The sequence below is a fragment of the Cynocephalus volans genome, chromosome 10, assembly GCF_027409185.1.
Source record: "Cynocephalus volans isolate mCynVol1 chromosome 10, mCynVol1.pri, whole genome shotgun sequence".
NCBI lineage: Eukaryota > Metazoa > Chordata > Mammalia > Dermoptera > Cynocephalidae > Cynocephalus > Cynocephalus volans.
The window spans coordinates 132228397-132245764 of record NC_084469.1 but is presented as its reverse complement, the minus strand read 5'-3'; the positions used below and the strand labels follow the sequence as shown (position 1 = coordinate 132245764).

The 17368-nt window shown below is 45.7% G+C and overlaps 1 protein-coding gene across 2 annotated transcripts in view; it reads left to right on the top strand.

Annotated features, from left to right (window-relative positions):
* Nucleotides 1-10274: 10274 nt before the first annotated feature.
* Nucleotides 10275-17368, top strand: part of CTCF (CCCTC-binding factor) — a 43744-nt gene continuing 36650 nt past the window's right edge. For both annotated transcript variants that reach the window (XM_063112779.1, XM_063112778.1), the window contains exons 1-2: nucleotides 10275-10441; nucleotides 15096-15213. The gene's annotated coding sequence lies outside the window, so the exon portion shown is untranslated. The remainder of the gene's footprint in view (nucleotides 10442-15095; nucleotides 15214-17368) is intronic.

Sequence of the window (17368 nt, the reverse complement as noted above, 5' to 3'; positions counted from 1 at the left end):
TAGAAAATAAGACCCTCATTGGCCTGCGAGAAATGGGCCTCTTGTTTCAGAAGATTGCAATCAGGTGATGGCCACTAGTCTATGTTTGATGTCAAGGGTCAAGTCTTACCTGTCTCTGAATACACCCAAGGCATACAGACATGCAGTAAACACTGACAGTCTTTAGAATAAGCAGCTGAATTGCTAGAGCTAACACTTATGTTTGTAACTGTCTCCTCTGAATTTCCTTACAGTAACCTTTTCCTCTTCTTCCTCAGGCATCCTCTTAAATATCACCCTACAGGGTTCCATTCTAGGCCCTTTCCTTCTCTCGAAACACACTCTCTGAACCATCTCATCCATTCCTCTGGCTTCCATCTACATGCTGTGGCTGTATGCCAATGATTCACATGGTTCTCACCTTACTTCCAGACCCTGACATCTAACTGCTGACTGGACACTTTCTTTTGAACATCTGGGGCATTTCAAACTCAACATGCTCAAAATCAAATTCAATATCTTATGTCAAGGGCTCAGATCCCTGTACCAGCCAGCCACAAAACAAACAAAAAAATTCAACATCTTCTCAAAATCTGTTTCTTCTACAGGGCTCTTGGGGATTACCAGTTACTCAGGTACCCAACCCATACAACTGGGCCTCATCCTTGACTCTTTCCTCTGTCCCCCCATTCCAGCCAGCAGAATCTTCTCAATTAAATGCTCTAAATATATATATATATATTTTAAAGATGACTGGTAAGGGGATCTTAACCCTTGACTTGGTGTTGTCAGCACCACATTTTCCCAAGTGAGCTAACCGGCCATCCCTACATAGGGATCCAAACCCGTGGCCTTGGTGTTATCAGCACCACACTCTCCCAAGTGAGCCACAGGCCGGCCCTAAATATTTCTAAACTCTGTTTACTTCTGTTTATCTCCATTGGCATGACTCAGGTTCAGGACCTGTTGACCTCTCACCTAGACACTAAAACTGCCTTTCACAGGCTTTCTGCCTCTGGTGTTGCCCCTCTTCGGTCCTTTCTCCATGATGTAGTCAGGACGATTCTTAAAACTTAAACCAACCACTACAGACTCTCTTAAGAAAAAACCCAAAGTGGCTTGCAAAGCCCTTTGAGCCTGTTCCCTTCTCTGACCTCATTCCTGCCACCTATCTTCTCCCTCTGCACTGGAGCCTCAACTGGACTATTTGCAGGGTTCATTCACCCCTGGGCCTGGTACCACTTGCTCTGTGGTACACTATTGCCACCTTCCCGTTACCTTCACCACGCCTGCTCAACCTGACAGGCTTCAATCTAGACATCACAAATTTCCTTAGAAAGTTGTATCTCCACTTGCTCTTGTTACAGGAACCTGCACTCACTCTAATACTAACCACACCCCACTGCAATGGCTTATTTACTTCCTATCCTCTGGAAAAGACATCCGTAAGTTTCTGCTGACTATTCTACTAGGTGACAGGCACTATCCAGGTCTAGGGAAGACAATGGGTGTGTGCCTTCCCTGTGGAACTTGGTCCAAATATTTTTAAAAACAGTTTTGTCGAGATTTAGTCCATATACCATGCAACCGTTTAAAGTGTACAATTCAATGTACACTTTTAGTATATTTACAGAGTTGTGCAACTGTCACCACAATTTTAGAATATTTTCATCATCCTACAAAGAAACTCTGCACCCCTTAGCTATCATCCCCAGGCCCCTGCATTCCTCCCCACCCCAGCCTTAGGAAACCACTGATCTACTTTATGTCTCTATAGATTTGCCTATTCTGGATATTTCTTATAAATGAAATCAGGTTAAGTCTTCCAACTTACCCAGTTCTAAGATTCACTTGAGAACTTCCTTGGAGATTCAAATTCAGCAGGTATGGCATGGGGCTAGGCAATTCTCTATTTGATCAGGCTATCTGTCTTTACTATCACCAGCACCCAGGACAGATACACAGTAAGCAGTTAAGAAATATCTTTTGATGAATACCTCTAAACCCGATCCCTGGCTCTGGGCTCCCTATATCCAACTCCTCAACTGATGTCCTGGTCTTATATCAAAAGCAACCTGAGGCTGTCTGGTTACCTAAGCTGGTTAGAGCATGGTGTTATAACACCAAGATCAAGGGTTCGGATCCCCATACCAGCCAGCTGCCAAAAAAACAAAACAAAAAAGCAACATGAAAACATTTTGAGAGTGAAAGTACCATATGTTCAATGCAGAAAGAACCTGGAAACTCAAAACACTCCTCATAGTCTCCCATGGGGTACAGCTCTTTAGAATGCACTTTAACCACTAGGGTCTGAGTGAAGGAATGGAACAGAAGCCTGAGCAGGGGACAACAGAGGAAGGGCTGAGGGCAGACTGGTGGAGGAGGCAAGCCAGCTGAATCCATAGGGGTCAGAGGCAGCAGAAATGAGGCTGAAGAGGTTAGCAGAGGCTTGGTCATGGAGGGTCCTTTTGAGTAGCTGAGGAGTTTGGAATTTACCCCCAGGATATTGGGGAACTAGCCATGGGTCTGAAACAGGTGAATTTTATGATCACATCTTTGCTTTGGCAAGGTCACTCCAGCAGTTGTGTGGAGGGAAGAAGGAAGCAGTGAGGAGCCCCCAACTGTCATCAGGAGAAGTGACAGTGGCCTGGGCCAGAGTGGGAGCAGTGGGGATGGAGAGGAGGCTAGAGTGAAGAGATGTTCCAAAGGCAGAATGTACAGAATTCGGAGGCTGACAGGATGGAGGAGGTGAGAGAATGAAGCCCAGGTTTCTGGCCTGGGTGATGGATAGATGATACCTTTCACTGAAGGGGAAGTCTTAGAGAAAAAAGTTGAGGAGAGTGACAGGCTGGCATATTAGTTTTCTGTTGCTCACTTATAACTAAATACCTGTAACTGGGAAATTTATAAAGAAATGAAATGTATTTCATATAGTTCTAGAGGCTAGGAAGTTCAAGGTTCAGGGGTAAGGGCCTTCTTCCTGGTGAGGACTCTCTTCAGAGTCCTGTGGCAATGCAGGCTATCACACAGCAAGAGGGCAGAGCGTGTTAACATGCTCACTTGTTCTCCTATTAAAGCCACCAGTGGGGTCGGACCATGGCTCACTTGGGAGTGTGCGGTGCTGATAACACCAAGGCCATGGGTTCGGATCCCATATAGGGACAGCCAGTTCACTCACTGGCTGAGCATGGTGCTGACAACACCAAGCCAAGGGTTAAGATCCCCTTACCAGTCATCTTAAAAAAAAAAAAAAAGCCACCAGTGCCATTCCTATGATAACCCATTTATCCATTAACCCATTCATCCATGAATGGATTAATCACTCACGATCCAATCACCTCTCAACTGCCCCACCTTTCAAATACCATAGGTGAGTTTCCCACTCTCTTGATATTGTTACAATGGGAATTAAGTTTCAATACAAGTTTTGAGGCAACATTTTTTTCTTTCATTGTTGTCATTAGTTTGTTTTTTTGGTGGCTGGCCAGTACAGGAATCTGAACCCCTGACCTTGGTGTTATAAAACCACTCTCTACCCAACTCAGCTAACCAGCCAGCCCTGTGGCGATGTTTAAACTATGGTAGCTGGTAAGGGTGGCCTGAGAGCCATCCAAGAGGAAGTGTCCAGAAAGAAGCTGGATATGTAGGTCTGCAGCAAGGAGAAAAGGGTATGGGCAGACGCTTGGGAGTCATCCTTGCTTTACTGTGAAGTCTCATATGACTACTGTGATGTCCAGTAACTGCTCTGCTCCTCCCACACCTGTAGCCTATAGTTTTACACTTGCCTTCTCATCCTTGACTTTTACCTACTAATGCTCATGAGGCTCAGTCTGGTCTCTTCACACCAATATGAGACAAAATGTAAGGCCATCAAGAGCTAGGAACATCACCTATCTCTGGTGTTCTCTATCTAGCCTTGAGGATAAACCTGGGTCCTGAGGAATTATTAAGGACAGACTTATAGATTAACGTCATCACCTCAAATACCTCTGCTATCTGCCTGCCCAAGTGCCTGAAATTTCCACCACTAATGCTGTTCCTTTGGGTGAAGGCAGTAGTGTCCAAATTATTTTAGGGACAGAAATATTTCTTCCCCCTAAACAAATCACATAAAATTTAGAGAAGTGGGAGAGGCCCAGAACCCACCTGATACACCTCCCTTCCCGTTCCAAGGCAGCCTCAGAGCTAAAGCAACATTTTCAGGGGATTCCTATAAAAACAGAAATGTTAACTGAGAGTGAGGAGCTCTGAGCAGCCAATGAAAGAACAGAAAGGGGGAGGGGCTGGAAGACCTAAGTGCTCATTCTGGTTTTGCCAACAAGTTGCTGGATGACACTGAGCAAGTCACTTCGTTTCTTGAATTTAGAACAAAACTCACCAAATGGAGCTGTATCACTTGAAAAGGCAGACATGAAGGTGTTTTATAAAGTGAAAAATGTACAGATGACACGGATTATTAAAGGATGATCAATGAATGCTTGGAAAATTCAGGTAAAATCACAGGGAACAAAATTAACCTACTTCCTAAGAGTGTGACATAGGTCTAGGTAAAGTCCTTTAGACTTTAGAGAGCAGTCATTTGAGCTGAGAGATAAAAAATAAATATAACTTTAACAGAAGTCTGAAGAAAGCAGACATTAATAAGGAAAAAAATTCCTGTGGTATGGGCAAGTCTTTAAAATGTCAGGAGAAAGTGGTTGGCTTGGCATGATTTTGGTAGACACTGAAAGCTTTCCAAATGTCTTACAAGGTCTAGCATCAGTGTTTACACCCTAGTCCAATGGTGTGAGATGATTTGCTGTCCCCCAAACACTCACGCACTTCTGTGCCCTTGATCATGGCTCTTCACCCTACATACCTTTGCCTCGCTTGTTTACGCCTTGTTAATCCTTTAGACTCAGCTGAAATGAGATACTCCTAGATGCCTAGAGAATGATTTGCTCCTTTAACTGTGAGCTCATTTCTTCCTATTTTAACAACTATCGCATTAATGGGGGAGGGGGTTGTATGTGTGTGTGTTTTTAACCAGTTTTACTAGTTAAATTCTGAGTTCAAGGGCAGGAAACATCTTGAATCATCTTTGAATCTCCAGTGCCTAGAACAGGGAGCTACACACAGCAGGTACTCGATAAGTATTTGCTGAACTGGATCATGTCCCACACATGTCCTCAATAGGTACAGAGGCAATAGGAGTTGTTTAGGTGTAACTTTAGGACCTATTTCAACATGGGCAGGAAGGTTCTTGACCACTGTTCCTTTTTTATTTATTTTTTATTTTTTTATTTTTTTAAAAGATGACTGGTAAGGGGATCTTAACCCTTGACTTGGTGTTGTCAGCACCACGCTCACCCAGTGAGCTAACCGGCCATCCCTATATAGGGATCCAAACCCGTGGCCTTGGTGTTATCAGCACCATATTCTCCCAAGTGAGCCATGGGGCCGGCACTTGCCCACTGTTACTTAGAAAATCAACACACGTTCCTTTCATTTGTTGATTCTCTTGCTTAAAGGGCTGAAAAAACAAACAAAGAAACAAAAAACCCACATCACAATTATTCACAATTATTGGAAGCTTTACATGGGGCAACAATTGAAGCTAAGGAAGACCTTAGAAATAGAATTATTCTCCTGAGAAGCACAGCACAAAGTATGCCTTCTCCCAGAAATTGCTACCAGGCCAGGGAAAACCTAGTCAGTAACCTAACTGATTCTATTAATGAACCTAGAAAGATTATGTTCATTAGAAGGTATAGTTGGGAGGGAGGGTAAGTAGTAGGAAGCATAAAAATAAAAGAAATAATAATAGTTAACATTTATTGTATGATTACTGGTATTTAGAACTATACCAAAAGCTTTACTTGCATTTTCTCTTTTTATTCTTACCATTTTATCAACTACAATTATCACCCCATCTTACAGATGAGAAAACTGTAGTAGTTACTAATTCACCTGAGATCACACAGCAAAGAAGAAATCAAGACAAGACCTGAATTCAGGACAATCTGACTCCAGAATCCAGAGAGTGTGATACTAAACATTTAAGTTATATAACTAACATCTCTTAATCTAATTAACAACTCATCAAAGCTTTCTAGTAATCTGGCTTCCCAGGACACTCTCCTACAGGAAAATAAGATGCCTTTCCCAGCACAAGGACACTAATGCACTTGCCAGTTTTTTTTTTTTTTTTTTGTCGTTTTTTCATGACCGGCACTCAGCCAGTGAGTGCACCAGTCATTCCTATATAGGATCCGAACCCGTGGCGGGAGCGTCGCTGCGCTCCCAGCGCAGCACTCTACCGATTGCACCACGGGCTCGGCTGCACTTGCCAGTTTGTAAAGGAGCACTCTGCTTATCCATCAAGCTCCTGGGTACCTGAGGAGTCCCTGAGGAAGGATTCTGTTCTCAAGGTACAAACTACATTGGGTTTCTGGTCCTGCCTGTGGGTCGGAGGGCCAGATTCCAAAATATGGTGACTTTACCAATGTCATCTGGTACGCTGAGTAGACTTCTGCTGATAATACCCTGAACACCCTTGTGGACTACAAACCTAAGAGACAATCCATGGGAAGTCTCACTTACCTTCTAGAAAAATGAGAGGGCTGCCCATACCCTGAGCACCCACTGTCCACCTGGCCAGGCCTCCTGGCCACCAAGCTGAATATCTCAACCTGGATGGGCTGTACCAGTCCCTCTGACCTGCCAGCCTTAGGGACAGCTTTTGATGGGTGGGACCATGGCAGGGCTGCCCCCTCCCATGGGCATGGGGTCTCCTGCCAGGGTAAGGTAGCCAGGAGCTCTGTTCACAAAACCAAATCTGGGGGGTCACAGGCCAAGACCCTGCAGTGATATCAGGGACCAGCCCTTTGTAGGGCAGGAGATCAGAACTTTTTCTTTTCAGTTTGCCCCAGAGCCCAGCTCCCTGGCACAAGGCAAGTGGGGGCCCCTGGGGCCCACACAGGCTCTAGAGCCTTGGCGTCTGAACCGTGTGTCCCTGGAGGCAGGTGCCTGACAGCCATGGACCCGCGCTAGGGGTTGGAGGAGTCACCATGCAGCTCCCCCCCACCCAGTGACACTATATAATTCCCAGGGCACCTGCCAGGGTCCAAGTCAGGACAGGGGCGGCAGTTGGGAAGCCAGGCGCCCGCTCAGCTGCCTGTGGTGGGGCTTGTCCTCAGCACCACCCAATGCTGCCCAGTGGGCCAGGTCCAGCAGAGTCCTTGGCTAGCCCTGTCTCAGAGCCTTGGCCCTGCCACAGAGAGGGATCCCTACCCTATCACAGGCACACACAGGGCACAGGCTCTCCCCCTACCTAGAAGTCCAGGGAGCTGAGCCGCCTGCCTGCCCAGCAACCCCCAGCTGTTCATTGAGGCCAGAGCCCTTGTCTGCCCAATGGAAATCTGAGCCCAGCTTCCTGGGTCCCCTCTGGCACTCACTGCCCTGCGGCTCCTAGGCAGAGGAGGCCAGCCAGCCCACAGCCCTCACATCCCTTAGGGAGTTCTTACGCCTAGAGAAACATTCCCGTCTCCTCTGGGCCTTTTACTCTGAGCTGTGAATTTTTTTTTTTTTTTTTTTTTTTAAAGATGACCGGTAAGGGGATCTTAACCCTCGACTTGGTGTTGTCAGCACCACGCTCAGCCAGTGAGCGAACCGGCCATCCGTATATGGGATCCGAACCCAGGGCCTTGGTGTTATCAGCACCGCACTCTCCCGAGTGAGCCACGGGCCGGCCCGAGCTGTGAATATTTTTAATCCTGTAAATATGGCCAGCTCTTCTGACATAGAAACTATTTCATCAACTGTCAGTCCCCTCCCTGTATGATACGATTCTCCATGGGTGGTTTCCAGACTCAGGCTCTGATGGTCCAAATAACTTGTTTTGTTTAAAAAAAAGGTGATACCACTGTAATCACCTATCTCCCTTGCACGACAACCTATGAATATTTGCGGCCTCTACCACTTCTTGGGAAAATGATCTAAAACTACCCTTCATAGGCGTATGGCCGGTTGGCTCAGTTAGAGCAAAAACTTGTAACACAAAGGTCAAGGGTTCAGATCCCTGTATTGGCCAGCTGCTGAAAGAAAAAAAAAAAAAGAGTAAAACTATCCTTTATAAATCAGAGTAGGCCCCCAGTTCCCACAGGTGGGATAGACTGGGTTAGTACTTCAGGGAACAAACCTGTCCTTTGTTTTATCATCCCAATTGTTTCACAGGCTCTCATTATATTACTATTACCTCTCAGCTTGTTTCTTTCCAGAATGAAACATCTTATCCTTTATGGTTTGGCTTTCTGTTCTTTGGTCTTTGGAGCTGATTCCATGAAGACACATCATGATTTCCTTTAAGAAGAAAACATTTCTGGGCCGGCCCGTGGCTCACTCGGTAGAGTGCGGTGCTGATAACACCAAGGCCACAGGTTCAGATCCTATATAGGGATGGCCGGTTTGCTCACTGGCTGAGCGTGGTGCTGACAACACCAAGCCAAGGGTTGATATCCCCTTACCGGTCATCTTTTTTTTAAAAAAAAAAAAGAAAACATTTCCTTCTGTTTCCTCCTAGTGATCCTCAGCATTTTCTCAGCCCTGTGTCAGAGCTGAACATAGAGTCCTTGTCTTCAGAAAGCAGGCTCCGAGACTACATGGACCCTATTTCTTGCTTCTAACTGATGCCGCAGGGCTAACAGTCACATAGTTGTAAATACAGTTCATATAAGTGTAGTTGTAAATATAATTTTAAATACAGTTGAGGTATTTTCCCTCTAAATGAGGGTACTTCAAAAAGCTCATGGAAAAATGGAATTAAAAGATAATACAGCAGGCTGGCTGGTTAGCTCAGTTGGTTAGAGTGTGGAGCTGATAACAATGAGGTCCAGGATTCAATCCCTGTGCCGTCCAGCTGGAAAAAAAAAAAAGATAATACAAATCTTTCCATGAACTTTTGAAGACCCCCTCGTACACTGCCTTATATTTGTCCACATTAAAGTCATAAAAGATGTTTCTTATAGCTTACTATTAAAGACAAGGAAGGGCCGGCCTGTGGAAAAAAATCCAAATTCCTGATTCATTTGGGAAAAAGTACCGAGTAACTGTCAATATTAGTCCAGCATTCTCATAACAGAACAATCAGCTGGATGGAGCAGAAGCTGCTCCCTCGACGCTGGCTCCGTTCGTTATCTGTGATATCTTAGGTAAGGGAGTTGGGAATACACTTCTGAGTCATATTCCCATAGGTACCAAAAGGCTCTCCTCCCAGAGCCACCAGAACACCTCTCAGTCAGTCCTCAGTCAACTTTACAGAGGTTGGGTGGGGTCCGCAGGCGCCTCCCGGGGAGGGGGAGGAGCTAAAGGACTCCGCCCACAGGGAACTTAGCTCTCGGGCAAAACTTCGTAGAGCGTGGTGCTACCACCACGAAGGTCAAGGGTTCGGATCCCCTTACCCGCCAGCCGCCAAAATAAATAAATAAATAAAAATAAAATAAAGTCCTTTCGGCAAAAGACGACTGCTGTGGTTCGTGTAAAAGCATCAAGTCTGTTCTTCCACGGCTTGTCCGGGTGAGGTGGCCTGGAGACAGCAAAAGGAGGCCCTCGCCCTCTTCTCTCGCTCCCGGTTTTAGGAGGCTCTCTTCTACGGCGGAGAGAGCACCAAAAGCTGCTGGGCAAGGACAGCTCTTCTTGCCGTTGCTCTCGGACGCTGGACTGTGTCTGAAGATCTGGGAGCGCAAGGGCACCGACCAGGCCTTGGTCGGTAGCGGGCCGCGGTGCGGCGTTCGGAAGGCGGGTCGGGACGGGCCGAGGCGGAGACTGGGCGGGGCCGGGCCCAGGAGCCGCCTCAGCCCCACTGCCCGGCCCCGCGCGCGCTTCCTCCAACCACCCCCAACTCCTCCAAACCCTTTACGTGTTCCGGGGCCGAAGACAGCGGCTAGACAACCAGGTCAGGCGGGCCGGGATCCGTGACCGCTCAGAGGCGGCAGCCTCCGCCCAGGAAGCCCCACCCAGCGGGAGCCCGGACGCCGCGGCACCCGCAGAACCCACGCGCGACCGGGCGAGGGCGCGGGAGGGCGCGTGCGGCGTGACGACGCGACTCGCGGCGCTTCCCATGACGCCATCGCGCCTGCTTTTGAAAGTTGGCGCCCGGGGCCGCCTCCCATGCTGCCCTGCGCCAACCCCTCCCCTCACCTTTCCTCCCCCGCCCTCCACTCTCCGCCCGGCCGGCCCCCCCCCCCCGTCCCTTCCCTTATCAGCACCCGCGGCCCCGGCAGCGCCGACGCAGGCGCACTACACCGCGCCGCCGCCATTTTGTGTCCGAGCCCGTGGAGCGATTAAACCGTGCGCGGAGCCGCTTCTTTGGCGGCAGCGGCGGCGGCGGTAGCCAGTGCGGGCGCGCGGAGCTGGCCGGGGACGCCGGGTGGCCGGAGCGGTGGAGCGGCGGCGGAGCCGGCGCCGCGGGGGGTGTGGCGCGGAGGTAAGGGGGCCCGGGGTGGAGGAGGTTTCGCGGGCCGCCTCTAGGTGTCACGATGGGGCTGCTCCGGTCGGCGCTGGCTGCAGCCCGGCGCCAGCGCCGCCGCCGGGGGGTGTTTGTCTCCCTCTACCGTCCCTGCTGCGGCGCGGCCGCCGCCATTGCCTGTCGCCGCCACGGCCCGGCCGCCACCCCCTCCCCCACGCCCGCTCTCTAGGCCTCCCTCTTGGCGGCGCGCTAGGCCTGGGGCGGCGGTGGCGACAGAGGCCCGCGCGCCCGGCGACTCCATTTTCCTTCCTTTGTCTCTGCCCTCGAGGCCGGCTCTTGGCCCGGCCGATCCTCCGGCCACGGCCCGCCCTCAGCCCTCCGCCCCTCCGCAGCGGGTGGCCCCAGCCGAGAGGCGATCCCCGTTCCCCGGCTTCCGCGCCCACCTAGCTCAAGAGTCCGAACGCACTGCCGCCGCGCATGCAGCCGGTTTCCCGTGCCGTATGGGTGTCAGGCCCTAGCCAACGCGTCCCGGGCTGCCCATCCTCCAGTCCGCCGGGTCCCCAAAACCTACCCGGCCGCCCTTCGTGCGTCCCCAGCCGCTCGGCTGTCGCTCCCAGTCCGCGCGTCGCCACCACTGGTCTCCGTCGCCGCCGAGTGGCGCAGGCGGCGCTGCTGCAGCTGCTAGCAGAGGGACCCCAGAGCTGCCGAGAGCTCCCTCTGCAAGGCTGGCTGAGCTGCTCGCGCCTCGACGCCGCCTGAGCGGGCGGGGGGACGCGCGCTCGCCGCCCCCGCCGGGCCCCTGTGCGCCCCCAAACTCGCGCCCGGGCTCCTCGCCCGACCTGTGCAGCCCTCTACGGTGGGCGGATAAGACTCTGAGTTCCGCACAAAGTAGTTTTTCTCCATCCAGGCTCGGACTTCCCAGCCCTTTGGAATGATAGCAGTCTGACTTCGTGCGCTCAGAGATCTCAAAGGGACCGAAACTTAATTTTACTCTGATCTCAAGTGACGTGACAAATTCCTGAATTCTGGAGTATGGACTAAATTGGTTCAGGCGACCCTTGAAATGTCCCTCCCGCTTTGAAATGTCCTGACTCTTAGTACACCACTTAGTACCTGATGCTCTAGGGCTGCGTGAATGCAGTTCTGCCCCGGGATTGTGCAACCCAATCTAAAGCTCCAGTAGGGCAGAATGAATTTATTCTTGACTCCACCGGTAATTTGCCCATACGCTGAAATATGAGGGTTGATATTGTAATTGAATCCTTGGTCACTCGGTGCAGATGGTTTATAAATATCTATGCCCAACTAACTACTCTTTAGTAGCTGACTTCCTGTAACCCTGAGTTCAGCATTAAGTAAACATTCTCTTAGGTAGAGTCTTAATACTCTTGAGTTTTTAGAACAGGTAGGAAAGTCATAATTCCACATCTCCATGGGAAGGAAAAGAAGTTAAACAGGATATATACGAATATTTAAATTTACTCTGTCCTTAAGTCTTTTTGTATCATTAAAAAGTTTCCTGTTGAGCTGTCGGCGTTTTCTCTTTTTGCTTTTTCCGTAAATATTCTAGTACCTTAATGCAGTACTGTGCAGCAGTTGATGTGTCACTTGGGTTGCTTTGGAGAGAAGAAAGTCTGGATTAACATTTTTTAGAAAGGAAAGCTGTGTTAAGTTTATGAGGAAATTAAAATAGCCTGGTGCTAGGCAAAGTTGTCGGTCCACTGTATGTAATCTCAATTTGTAGGTCCTTGTAGTAATCTGCCTCCATAGGCAAGTCTTTCAGCATCCCATTTTTGAATCCTGCAAAATGTTTCTGCTCCCCCTCCTCACCAGTAAAATTGCACTAAGTAAATGCATTAGTGTTGATGGAGTGTCAGGCTTGGGAATAGAACCACCTTTAATTATCTAGTATATTAGTCCAATTGTGTAATGTATTGCATTCTTTTGTGATTTTCCATTTTCCTTTCAAAATTGTGGATAAGTGTGACATTATCTATTAAAATAAGTTCCACGTGGGTTAAAAATTAAAATTCAACAGGTTTGTGATTGAACCCAGGAGTAAAGCAACAAGTTTCCTCAGATTAGCAGTGTGCTCCACAGTTCATATTTTACTTCCTGATTCGGTTGTTCCATATGTGGTCATCAGCCTCTTGGTTTTATACAGCATTTATGCTGTATTATTTGTTTATTTGTTGGCAGCTGGCCAATAAGGGGATCCGAACCCTTGACTTTGGTGTTATTGGCACCAGGCTCTCCCAAGTGAGCCACTGGCCAGCCCCTATGGTGTTTTAATGAAATAGACCTTGCCCACACAGTTCCTATTCTTTGAGACTCCTGTGTTTCAGGAATCATACTTTGTTTTTATTAGAAAACTAAATCTACGTAGAGAATAAGTTGAAGATGGATTGATACCTCAAGGTAACCCAAAGGACCTACTTATTTAAATTAGTAGTATGAGGAAGATTACAACAGGAATGTTTGCACACATAAGAAAATACTGCTTTGGGAGAAGGGAGGGAGGTTTTGGTGATGGGGAGCAATAATCAGCCACAATGTATATTGACAAAATTTAAAAATAAATAAATAATAAAAAATAAAATAAAATAAAAATAAAATCATTAGTAATGGCAAAATAAATAAATAAATAAAATAAAATAAAATAAAAAGAAAAGAAAATACTGCTTTTTAAGAGTAGTTATAAAAGTCATCCTTCGGAGGGGCTGGCTGATTACCTCAGTTGGTTACAGCAAGGTGCTGATAATGCCCGGATCCAGGGTTCAATCCCTGTATCGGCCAGCCACAAAAAAAACCCCAGTTATCCGTAGGGATCCATTCCACCTACATAAGAAAATTTAGGAGGTGTGAAGTTATCCTTAAAAGTTGCAGTCAAATTCTAAGAGCCTTAGAATTTTGTTTTAAGGGACACATAAAAATGAGGGCACTTACCTGGGACTTCTCTGAGTGGCTTGGCAAGTTCCTTGGCAGAGGCCATCTGTGGCTGACGAAGATGCTGGGGGGGAGTTCTATGGCAGAGCCTTGCACAGTGGTGCCTGCTGGCAAAAATTCACCTCTAGGGACATATTTTGCTTCCGTATGCTGCTGGCATAACAACTACCAAAAAAGAGACTTCATCTCTTTTTTTTTTTTTTTTTTTTTAATCACAAGCCTCACTTGACCATCTATCTACCTTATTTACCTGTCTTTGCTCCTAATGATTTCAGGCTGTTTTGTCAAGAATTAGGTCTCTCTTCAAACAATTACTATTTGTCATAATTTAAGACTCAAGAAAGAACAGACAGGTTTAGAAAGAACAATAAAGGCAGTGTATAACTGTGAAGACCGTGGTTCTCAATTGGATGCCTGGATTTGTCATATTTGTTTTTTTAAACACCTCTAAACTTTCTCTAGTTGCTAACTTTATGTCTTCCCTGCCTGTATCTTTGTGCATTTTCTCAGCAATGTATTATCTGAATGCAAAGGTGTAGCATTGCATATAGACTGCTAACATGTAGCCAAAGGGTAGTGACATATTTTTCCACACTTCATCATCATTTTTGGTCACCCTTAGAATTTTTAGGAGCATAAACTTTGATTCTCTTTGAGGCATGTTAGTAATAATATATGAACTACAATACCAAAGTGTTTCTTGGATAGAAACACTAATCCTCTATTTGTATTGTTATAAATTGCCTCTCAACAGACGAGACTTTTCTTTAGCTTCATCTAAGAAAGTATTTTATCAGCTTAGTTTCGTGGGCTTTAGTTAATTATGAAATGGATTTCCTCTTAGTTGTATCTCATGTGCCGAATTCTTTGGAAACTTTTAATTCAGTTTACCTCTTTCATTTCACTCAGGATTTTCCTTTCTTTTTTTCTTTTTCCTATAGAGGTGAGTTCCACTCTTATCATTGCTTGAAGCTCAACAGTTTATTTTGTAATTTAGGGAGGAAAAAATGTCAGCTAACAAAGTATTCCATTATCTGACTGAAAAAAAGTATTTCATTGCTGTGCTTCTAGGATTTTCAAAGGTCAGTGAAAGCTTCCCCCCATAACAGGCCAGCCCTATGTACTTTCAGTTTTAAAAAATAACTAGTTATTTTATTAATCAATTATTAATATAATAGTTATTAATTAATTAATTAGTTTTTTTTAAAGCTGAAAAGTACATAGGGCTGGCCTGTTAGTTTATTCGGTTAGAGCAGATGTTGCTAACACCAAGATCAAGGGTTTGGATCCCCTTACCGGCCAGCTGCCAAAAAAACCCCAAAAATGAAAAGTACAGTCTTCAGTTATGGTGTCAACTAACTTAATTCATAAGAAAATAAACAGTTAAAGGGCAATTACTGCAGCTATAAGAATTAATTTTTTGGTAGTTCAGATACATGTGCCATTATTTGGTTGCAAGACTGCAGTGGAGTACTATTTTGATAATCACAGACCTTTAGTCCTTTATATATCTAGCAAATATCTTTTCTTTTAAAAAGTGAATGGTTTATTATTGGCTTGATAGACATTTATGGAATGACTCAATTAGTGGCATGATGTGTTTACAGCTATGTTGTTTCTTTCCCAGTTTTATCAGTCCTCAGTTTTCCCTCACTTTGTTCTTCATACTCTACGTGCGTTTGTGTGAATGTAGTGTTTCAGAAAGTTATTTATGCTTCTCTTTTAGAATGATCACGGACCTGGGGTCAAAGAACAAGATGCACTAGTGGACAGATTGCTGACCAGGGGCTGGAGAGCTGGGTTCTGTTTTTCCCTCCTCAAACTGACTTTGCAGCCACGGAGAGGTAAATGCTGTTTCCACATCTCGGTCTTAAAAATGGGAGTAATGTAGCCTTCCTTGGGTTGTAGGATTTGCTGGATAATTCTTGGGTATAGGAGATGCAGGACATTGGCTGGTTGAGAGTATACAGGCTTTACAGTCAGAGTCCTGGTTGTTTGAAACACTGCACTGCTACAAACTAGCTGGGTGACACTGGGAAAGTTACATAATCTGTCTACTTCTACAGTCCTCATTTGTGAGAGAAGAACAACAATCTCGGAGGATATTCTCAGGGTTAATGAGAATGTGTATAAAGCATTAAGTACCATTCTGAGCATGTACACAGGAAGACCCCACGAAATAGTGGCTGCTTTTCTGCAGAAACCTTTGGAATGTATATATTGACTATTGGCAAATAACCTGAAAAATCCATGGCCTGTGGCTGTTTGTAATTTTGAAGAGGAACAGATGGAATCCTGTTCATTGGGAAGCTGATATCCTGGATAAAAATTGTCTTAATTAATTTGAGTTAGCCTGACTGGCCCATGTTTGCATCAAAATGTGACAGTAGTTACCAATTTACTTTAGCATGTAATCTCTGCTATAAAATATAATGAACATCATAGGGAACTTGGAACAGGCCTCTCGTAAATGTTGGGGTCTACTGTACTTTGGGATCTTGTAAACAGCAAAGTAGGGTCTGGGTAAAAATGGTCTCTTCTCAAGCTACTAGAAAGCACATCTTTTTTATCCACCAGAAAAATGTGAAAATAATTTAATTGCAGTTGTGTAATGGCAAAAAAAAATGGACAGGTGGAAATTACACATGCTGAGATTAGATAAGCTTGTATGAATGAATCATTTAAGTGACTACTTAAGATTTTTCTTATAAGCTGTGTGGAGCAAATAGAAAGGAGGCAGGGAATAGGAATGAAAGCTCTACTGTTCCTCAAACCTCTGTTTTCCAAATGGGCAAATTGGTATCTTAATAGATGGGAAAGACAAGGTCTTTGTGGTAGTATTCTGTCACTCCATAAGTAACTTATGCCCTTTAGGTTCTTTTAGGAGCATTGACACAGAGTGCATACTAATAAGCTGCTGAAAAGAGAAGCAATTCTACTGATTTGAAAAACTGTTGAGAACTGTTGAGAAATCTGGCCTTAAGAATTTGGGGAATGGGATTATAGGAACATGTTGGTCACTTTTAAGTGTTATGACTAGCTTAATTATTTAGATGTCTGTTTCACAAACTGGGATATGAATACCCTTAGGGTACAAGGTGGTATGATTCCAGGGTACTTGAACCCACGAGATAAACATGACCCATCTTCTTGGAGCTTCAGTTATGCTCATTGAGGGGGTGGTAAGTTAAGTAATTTGACTGGTGAATAATTTAAAATATTGTTATATTAAAACAAATATACATTTTTGGAGCAGAATGGAAACTGTGACTGTCTAAGATAATCATAATTTCATAATTTTTGAAAAAATAAATTTGAAAAAATTCATAATTCTATGGTCTGAACGTTTGTCCCCTGCAAAGCTCATGTGGCAGCTTGATCCCCAGTGTTGAAAGTGAGGCCTTAGGGGGGTGATTGGATCATGAGGGTTATGCCCTCATGCGTGGATTGATCTATTTGTGGATTAATGGGTTAATGGATGAGTGAGTTATCACAAGAGAGGCATTGTTGGCTTTATTAGGAGAGCAAGTAAGTATGTTAACATGCTTGCGCTCAGCTCTCCATGCTCCACCTTGGGACTCCACGGAGAGTCCCCACCAAGATGCATCCCTTCCGTTTTAGACATCCCACCCTCCAAAACTGTAAGAAATAAATTGTTTCTTTATAAATCACTCAGTTTAGGTATTCTGTTATAAGCAACAGAAAACGGACTAATGCAATAAAGTCATTTTCTTTGAAGGTCTTCAACAAGATGAGGCATGAGTGCTTGGAGGTGGGAAGTGTTCTTTGTATAGGAACTACAGTGGAAACATTTGAGAAGCAATACTTTTGAGCTATAGAACAGCTCTACCATCTAGATTCTTAGTTTGTCCCTGTAGTAGTCTGCTATGGAATGCAGAAGTTAGATTGCATTAAGTGGTGCTTGCTTGCTTGTTTGCATGTGTCTTCTTACACATGCCTGACAGGCACGAGACAGATTAGTAGGCGGTTTTAGATGAC